We start from the raw sequence: 9,479 nt of genomic DNA, 5'->3' as shown, positions 1-9,479 counted from the left end.
ATCCGGTTACCTCCTGCGGGTGTTCTTCTCATATCAGGCGAGAAGAGTAATGGTGTGGTCTAACACGGGTCCTCGGGCGGAACAGCTGCCGTGGCACTTTGGTCATGCGGCCAAGTGGCTGCGTGCGCACCCTGAGGTTGAAGTTGCCCGAGTAGGTTTAGATCACAGGCACCTGTACGAGGAGGTCAGAAAGGCAGGGAGTCCGGCGCCTGTAGTGGGCATCTCGGAAGTGGTATGGGAGGGAGTGCAGGTGCGGGGTCTGGACAACAGGCTCAAGGACCTGAATTGGTTGAGCCTCCATAAGTGCTTGCCGGTACGTTCCATCATGTACCGGTATAGTTTGGTGCAATCCCCCACCTGTCCAACATCCTCTTGTGGCAGGGAGGAGACTGTGCGCCATGTCTTTTGGGACTGTGCCTTTGCTGGAGTAGTATGGGCTAGGGCACGGGTGTTGTTAGGTTTGGTAAGGGGGGATTTTGTATTGACGTGGGCCAGGTTAGAGAGAGGTGTAGGGAGAGCGAGAGGGACGGATAGGGACAGGTTTCTGCTCTGGCTTCTCATTAGTCTCTTTAAACGGGGGCTGTGGGAAGCCAGGCAGAACATGGTGAAGACAGGGAAAGATTGGGGGTGGAAGGGATAGTGAGGAGGGTGGAAGGAGATTTGAGGGGGAGGATGAAGAGGGAGGAGAGGAAGTAAGAGCGTCTGCTAAATGACTTAAATGTAAATGTAAATGTAAGTGGGGGTAGCATGCTGCTCGGAAGAGGTGGAAGTGGGGTTTAGGGCTGGGTGTCATTTAGATTTGTAAGGGGATAGATTAGGGATGGGGAGATAGGGAAAGGTATTTTGTAGGGTGACGGGGAGGGAAGATGCTCCCCTGAGGTTTTGTTTGGGGTTTATGTTTAGTTAAATTAGTTAAATTAAAATACCATTATTTGAGTATGTATGAAAATTATGAGTTGTAAAGAATGAATGGTATTGAAGATAATACATTATTTTTTATAAAAAATAAAAGAAATAGGCTGTATAGGTTTTCACATTATGTTTGTTGTTTTTGTATTGTTCTTGTTTTTCCTTATTAAAGATGTATCGAACTAACCACGCTGCATTTTGGTCCGACTCTCCTTCGACGGAAGAAAGCCGTTACAGAATCACCCACCACACCAAGACCAAGCAGCGTGGTGACAGGCGGCGACAGCAGAAGCAGCGAAAGGAGGAATGGACATGGGAAGACGTTTTGGATGGCAAAGGTTGTTACACTTGGGAGGAGATACTGGCTGGAAGAGATCGCCTCCCATGGGAACAGGTGGAGGCACTTAGGAGAGCAGAGGCAGCCGGAGAGAGGAGCCGACGATACGAGGGAACACGATTGGCAAGGAAGCCCGAAAGTCAGCCCCAAAAATGTATTGGGGGGGCTCAGGAGAGTGTGGCTGAGTCAGGGTTCAGACCTGAGCCAACTCCCCCTGTTTATTGTGAGGAGCAGCGATCACAGGACTTCTGGACTTGGGAGGAGATATTGGACGGAAAAGGACCCTGGGCACAGCCTGGTGAATATCGACGCCCCAAAGAAGAACTGGAGGCGGAGAAAGCGGAGAGGCACTGGTATGAGGAGGCAGCACGGCGACGCGGATGGAAGCCTGAGAGTCAGCCCCAAAAATGTATTGGGGGGAGGCTCACAGGGAGTATGGCTATGCAAACTCCCTGTGCTTACCGGGGGGCTAGAGAGACCGGGCAGGCACCGTGTTATGCTATGGAGCGCACGGTGTCTCCAGTGCGGGTGCATAGCCTGGTGTGGTACATACCAGCTCTTCGTATTGGCCGGGCTAGAGTGGGCATCGAGCCAGGTAAGGTTGGGCAGGCTCGGTGCTCAAGAGCTCCAGTGCGCCTGCACGGTCCGGTCTATCCAGAGCCACCTCCACACACCAGTCCTCCGGTAGCAGCTCCCCGCACCAGGCTTCCTGTGCGTGTCCTCGGTCCAGTACTACCAGTGCCAGCACCACGCACCAGGCCTTCAGTGCGCCTCGACTGTCTAGAGCTATCAGAACCTTCCTCCTCTCCAGCGCTGCCGGAGTCTCCCGCCTGTTCAGCGCAGCCAGAGCCTTCCTCCTCTACAGTGCTGCCGGAGCCTCCCGGCTGTTCAGCGCAGCCAGAGCCTTATTCCTCTCCTGCGCTGCCTGAGTCTCCCGCCTGTTCAGCGCAGCCAGAGCCTTCCTCCTCTACAGCGCTGCCGGAGTCTCCCGCCTGTTCAGCGCTGCCAGAGCCTTCCTCCTCTACAGCGCTGCTGGAGTCTCCTGCCTGTTCAGCGCAGCCAGAGCTGCCAGCCTGCATGGAGCAGCCTGAGCTGCCAGTCTGCATGGAGCAGCCTGAGCTGCCAGACTGCATGGAGCAGCCAGAGCTGCCAGTCTGCATGGAGCTGCCAGTCTGCATGGAGCAGCCAGAGCTGCCAGTCTGCATGGAGCAGCCAGAGCTGCCAGGTTGCATGGAGCAGCCAGAGCTGCCAGTCTGCATAGAGCTGCCAGTCTGCATAGAGCAGCCAGAGCTGCCAGTCTGCATGGAGCTGCCAGTCTGCATAGAGCAGCCAGAGATGTCAGTCTGCATAGAGCTGCCAGTCTGCATAGAGCAGCCAGCGCTGCCAGTCTGCATGGAGCTGCCAGAGCTGTCAGTCTGCATGGAGCAGCCAGAGTTGCCAGTCTGCATGGAGCAGCCAGATCTGCCAGTCAGCCAGACTCTTCCAGATCTGCCAGTCAGCCAGACTCTTCCAGATCTGCCAGTCAACCAGACTCTTCCAGATCCGCCAGCCAGCCAGGATCTGCCGGAGCCAACTACCTGCCTGAGCTTCCTCTCAGTGCTGAGCTTCCTCTCAGTGCTGGGCTTCCCCTCAGTGCTGGGCTTCCCCTCAGTGCTGGGCTTCCCCTCAGTGTTGAGCTTCCCCTTAGTGTTGAGCTTCCCCTCTATGCTGAGCTTCCCCTCAGTCCCGAGCTACCCCTCAGTCCCGAGCTACCCCTCAGTCCCGAGCTTCCCCTCAGTCCCGAGCTTCCCCTCAGTCCCGAGCTTCTACCTCAGCCCCGAGCTGCCCCTCAGTCCCGAGCTTCCCCTCAGTCACGAGCTGCCCCTCAGTCCAGTGGGGTTCTGGGTGAGGACTACTAGGCCATGGTCAGCGGCGAGGGTGGATTATCCCAGGACGCGAGGGGGAGGAACTAAGACATTTATGGAGTGAGGTCCACGTCCCGAGCCGGAGCCGCCACCATGGACAGACGCACATCCGGACCCTCCCTATGGTTTTGATGTGCGTCCGGGAGTCCGCACCTTAGGGGGGGGGGGGTTCTGTCACGCCTTGGTCTTAGTATTACGTGTTTTCTTTATTTATTTGGTCAGGCCAGGGTGTGACATGGGTTATTGTGGTGTGTTTTTGTCTTGGGGTTTTGTGGGGTGTCTACGTAGTCTATGGCTGCCTGAGGCGGTTCTCAATCAGAGTCAGGTGATTATCGTTGTCTCTGATTGGGAACCATATTTAGGCAGCCATATTCTGTGAGTGTTTCGTGGGTGATTGTTCCTGTCTCTGTGTTAGTTATTCACCAGATAGGCTGTATAGGTTTTCACATTCCGTTTGTTGTTTTTGTATTGTTCGTGTTTTTCCTTATTAAAGATGTATCGAACTAACCACGCTGCATTTTGGTCCGACTCTCCTTCGACGGAAGAAAGCCGTTACACAATTGTTATCCACCCCAGGGGGAATGCCCAATAGAATGATTAGACCCAACTGTTCACTGTGAAAACAGATTTTTATATTTACTGTAATCCAGACCCTTTATTTAAATGTGATTTTACCAACTTAAAATGTTCAATTCTAGGGACCTCTATGATGATACACTAAAGTCTATAACTAATATCTTATCATTCTCTCTCTCTCAAACCAAATGTTCAAGTGGAAAATCAGTGGAGTGGTATGACAATAATTATCTCTGGTCATTGTATGCAGCTATGGCTCTCACACCATGTCCCGCCCCTAATCACAAATGACATTCATCTAAAGATGTAGTCCTTCCTTCATGGACTGGCAGTGTGTATCTAAACACAGAATGGTACACATATATTTATCAGCTCTTGTCATCTACGGCTTGTGTAAGTTATCTAAGCCATTATGATTTTGTGATTCATAGTTGAGACTAGGTTTAGGTATAGTAGTGCATGAGTGAATAGAAAGTTCTATGTTTGGAATTGTTTCTAAACCTTTGTCTTCTCTCTTTCAGGTCTGACCCCTGTTGTGTCTGCCTCTCCTCCGCCCTCAGTGGTAGCGCAACCTGGAGATAATGTCACTTTTCACTGCACGGATGTCACTGGTGCTCCAGGACATGTTGGCTGGTTCAAGCAAGACAACGGCTCAGAGCCTCTATGCATCGCGTCTATGTACAGCTCTGAGCCAACTGTCCAACATCATAATGGTTTTCAGCCCAGCCATATGGAAATGTGCATCAGCCATAGAAAAATCTTCCTCAAAATCACAGAGGTGGATGTAGCTGATTCTGGTGTTTAATTCTGTGGGATGTTTGATAAATACATCATCTTCACCAATGCGACTGTTCTGAAGGTCCAAGGTAATCTTTTCAACAACTTGTCTGCTGTGACTCCAAATGCACTAACATGTATATGAGGAATCAGAGATATTATTGAGAAAATGTTGGAAATATAATACTATCTATCGTACTACGGTGGGAATAACAGCGGGAATATTTGTCTCTCCTAATCGTCCAAAAGGTCACAAAGATTCTGAAAAGGACCAAACAGAGCACTGTGAAGAAGGTATGTTTTTTTTAAGTGACAATCTTTTGTAAATTAATGAATATGATATATCATAAAAGTACCACAAAATAGAAATAAAGTACAACAGCATCGTATAGTAACCTAGCCAGAGAATTCTTGCTATTTCAGTTGCTGATCCACAGATGAGAATCCTGGTCCTTCTCTCCATCATAAGAACTGGAGTTCTCCTCTGCTGTCTGACCATCTTCATCATCATATACACCACCAGGAAATAGATCAAGCTAAGGCCAATGTCAATGTCAGTAGAGTATATGTAGTTACTTGCTTCACCAAATCCCAACGTACACGGCCGTCTGTTGGGTATGGCAGGGTATCACAGTTAAACATGTAAAAGTAGGCTACAAAAAAGTAGACTAAAATCATTCTAATTCTGATTCAAATACAACAGATGTTTAGCATTTTGCCTGGCTGGCTTTAGGACCATCCGGAGCATCAGAGCATCGCTAGGGGAGAATCTGCCAGCCTGTGCACCTTTCTCTCACTTTAAGAAAACAGAGACAGTGCCAGACAGTTTGATTTGCTGGTCAGCCTTTTAGGAAGTTCGCTGATTGCTTTGATTTTGATGTCACATTTAGCTAATTATCTATAGAATTACTCGTGGCTACACGGAAATAAATCAAATCATTCAAAATACAACACCAGAGAGCATGATTTGGCCACAGAGTATCATCTTATTTAGAAAATGGTCTGTGGATTGTTTTAAGCGTGCAATTTGAACAGTGCACGTGGCAAGACAAACAGCCTAACAAATTGCTTATTGTTGAGTCGTGGTAGTCAGTGAAAAGCTGTTAAAGAAGCCTAGGCCTATCTAGCATTATTTCAAAATACAATCGTAAAAGAAGTACATCTTTCAGAAAGAGAATGAGAAAAGAGAACACATTAAAAAGAGTAATCTGTCTCTACCAAATGAGTGAAAAGTAGTTGTCAGTGTCAGCAGAGTAGGCAACTAATTTGTTTTGTATTAAAAAAATATGTAGCTTATGTCTCCAGTCATACAAAATGTAGTAGAATTGCATGAAATATGTTTATATAAGCCCACATTTTTCCTGTGCATTGAATGGAGAAGAAACATTTCTGATTAGGCGCTCAGGCTCGCATTGTTCAGAACTGTCTGCTTTGTAAGAGTAATTGACAAATGTGATTCTAGATGCATGAAATCCTTTATTATAAAAGTGCAATTTTATGGTGAAAATATATCTTCTCCAAACTATGGATGTCGGCCTTGTTGTGACTTGATAGCGTGCATTATGCATCTATTTCACATTGCACTGTATGTGCTGTTCCACAAGGTTTAAGTCAATTTATGATGAGATTGAGTATATAATACAGTGTTTGACATTGTATTCCTGGGGTCATTTGTTTTTGCTGTTCTCCAAATAGTCATTTAGAGTTTATATATGGTGTAGAAAAAAAATCCCCCCCCACCCCACTTTGTCATAGCCTAAGTTTAGCTGAACTGACGTAGGCTACCAAAATATTTGATCAACTTCCAACAGGCAAAATTCTTCCCATGTTTGCAACTTCTGTAAGCACCTCTACTTGCTCTATGCCACTGCGCAAATGTGATGATATGCATGCACTGCTTTATTACAAAGATACTTTACTTTTATCCTGTACTTCAGAGCCCCGGCATGTCCCGATTTACAACTTAAGCACAGTGTATAAGCATGAATAAATATCACTGTGAACATTGATACTGACTGAAGTTGTTTTTCATGAAAGGAAAGAGTTGGCAAATCGATAAATAAATGATACTTTTTTTGTTGTTAAGTTACAAGGTACAGTATCTGTACTTTGTGGTCTTTTTGAATGCTTTATAGTACGGGAAATACTTTTATCTTGTTGGTATTTTTTTAATGTATTCTTTGAACATCTAATTGCGCAGCAGGGGTCTGCTCTAGTGTTTATCATCCAGATGAACAGATGAAGGGAGGTGTGAAAAGAATGTGTGTGGTTTTGATGCACTGAGAGTTGTGGTGAGCGTTGAGAACTGAAGGCCAGTCTTCCTGTGGTGCAGGTATTCTTGTCTTTAGCAGAGAGAGCGAGAGAATGATGCATGTTAAGTCTACCGCAATGGAAAATGACAGTTGGTCAGTGTCTCTGTCTCACATCCCCTTATCCCCAATCCCCCTAAAATCACACATGTACACTCAAATGCTTAACCAACCTTACTGATGTGTTGGCAGGTGGACTGCAAATCTGGAGAGAGAGAGAGAGAGAGAGAGAGAGAGAGAACATAAAGGCCATGTCATCCCCCGGTGTTAGTCTATGAGAGGCCCAGTGATTTTCAACTCAGCAGGTCTCACTCATCACCAAACTGCTCCTTCCTGTCACTCATTCCACAGGAAGTGATGTGTTGCTCAATGGTGCCTCCTCTACCTCAGAGCCCAATCCCATTCTCCCTAACCCTATCCCTAACGTTAACCAGAGCCCTAACCCTAACCTTAACCATAGCTGTATAGCCCTAACCATTTTAGCTCATGACCAGAGCCAATAACTAATAATAAACAGGTCATCACTGTCTCACTGTGATTGGTGCACTTAGACAATGAAGTACAAACAGCAAAAAATGGGCATTAGCTGACATCTGTAGAGGACCTTTTCACACATTTGAGTCAAAGTACACCTATAGGGTTTATTCAGGAATTTCATATAACTTCACGGGTCACTGTTCGAAGCAGGACTGATGATACAGTATTTGGACTATATGTGTGAAATGCTCAATAATGTATGTAATATCAGAGGTATATTTTCTAGGTGACCTAAATATTGACTGGTTGTCATCAAACTGTCCTCTCAAAATTAAGCTTCAAGTTGTAACCGATGCCTGCAATGTGGTTCAGGTTATCAGTCAACTAACCAGGGTATTTACTAATGTGGCAGATATCTGCTCTAAAGCAGAATCCACACCCATCAGATGTTATCATAATATAATAGCTACAGTGGGGAGAACAAGTATTTGATACACTGCCGATTTTGCAGGTTACCCCACTTAACAAAGCATGTAGAGGTCTGTCATTTTTATAATAGGTACACTTCAACTGTGAGAGACGGAATCTTTTAGCACTCGGTGGTCTATAGAAACTTCCTACAAGAATAGGCTTTAGGTGAGGCCGATGAACCTGTAGTCATATTACTTCCACATCATCTGACATCAGATCCTCTCTCAGCCTAACACGAACATGACTCTGGACATATACAGCAACACCTCCTCCATTTGCATTCCTATCTTTCCTGTATATGCTACAATCATGTATAGCTACTACTTTATCATCAAAATTAATCTTCGAAGTGTGTTTCAGACATGTACAGAACATTAATGTTTTCTGATGTTAGTAAATTGTCAATTACATGAATTCCATTATTAGCCAGATAATGATCATTTTGTGCAACAAAAAAAAAAGTTATAGAGGCCCAATGTGGCTAAAGACGGACAAGTCCATCTGGCATTTGCCTGAAATGCCAGATGGCCAGCCCATTATGGCTTCTGCAAACCGTAAGAAATTCTAAGTTTAGTGATCTACTTAGAGCAGTCAGAATAGTGCCCCCTTTTGGCCAACCACCACCAATCCCAGCCAATACCTACCAACTCCAGGGTGTCTCCTGACCAACACAGTTATTAGATCCAACCATGCTGGGCATCATCATTGACAAAACAGATTCAGATTTTAAGTATTTGTTTTCATCCAGACTTTTTTCCAAAAGTTATTACTTTAAAATGGACAAAATGTGGTCTATTGCAAAACATTTGATAAATTCTGAGTATTTACAATGTTACATTCTGGGAACCTCTATGATCACGATAAAATATAATTCTCTCTCTCAAATCAAATGCAAAAATTGAAAACCAGTAGCTTGTTATCAATCTGTGGTGTATGCAGCTATATGATTGTTACACTATGTCCCACCCATAATTACAAGTTACTTTCATCTCTCATATTTGAAGATTCAGTCCTTCCTTAATGGTCTGGCAGTGTGGATGTACACACAGAATGGCACGAATATATGTACCAGCTCTGGTCCTCTACAGCTTCTGTAAGTTACTATCTTCAGTTCAGATTTTAATAGATTTGGTCTTTCAAATAGTCGGGACTGTGTGTGTGTGTAGTATATGTGTGAGTGTGCAAAATATTTTGCATGTGAACAATAGCTTTTTATTAAATCACACCAGATGTATATTCCGTAATAATTTCACAGAAATGTGTGTTTATAAATCTGTTTTCTCTCTCTCTTTCAGGTTTGACCCCTGTCATCTCGGTCTCTCTGCCACCCTCAGTGGTGGTCCATCCTGGGGATAATGTCACCCTACAGTGTACTGATGTCCTTAAAGTCCCAGGGCACGTTGCTTGGTTCAAACAAGTCAACGTCTCAGAGCCTCTGTGCATCGCGTCGATGTACAGCTCTCACCCATATGCCCAGCATCACAATGGTTTTCAGCCCAGCCATGTGGAAATGTTATTTGGGAATAGAATATTCTTCCTCAAAATCACAGAGGTGGATGTAGCTGATTCTGGTCTGTACTTCTGTGGAATGTACAATCATTATTTCATCTTCACCAACATGACTGTCCTGATGGTTCAAGGTAATCTTTTAAACGATTTCTCAGCTGTGACAACTGAATGCTAGGAAAGTTTGTGCTACAAGTGTGCACATAAATGGGT

This window comes from Oncorhynchus nerka, linkage group LG8, assembly GCF_034236695.1.
Source record: "Oncorhynchus nerka isolate Pitt River linkage group LG8, Oner_Uvic_2.0, whole genome shotgun sequence".
Taxonomy (NCBI): Eukaryota; Metazoa; Chordata; class Actinopteri; order Salmoniformes; family Salmonidae; genus Oncorhynchus; species Oncorhynchus nerka.
The sequence above is the reverse complement of the archived record's forward strand: the minus strand, read 5'-3'. Positions refer to the sequence as shown.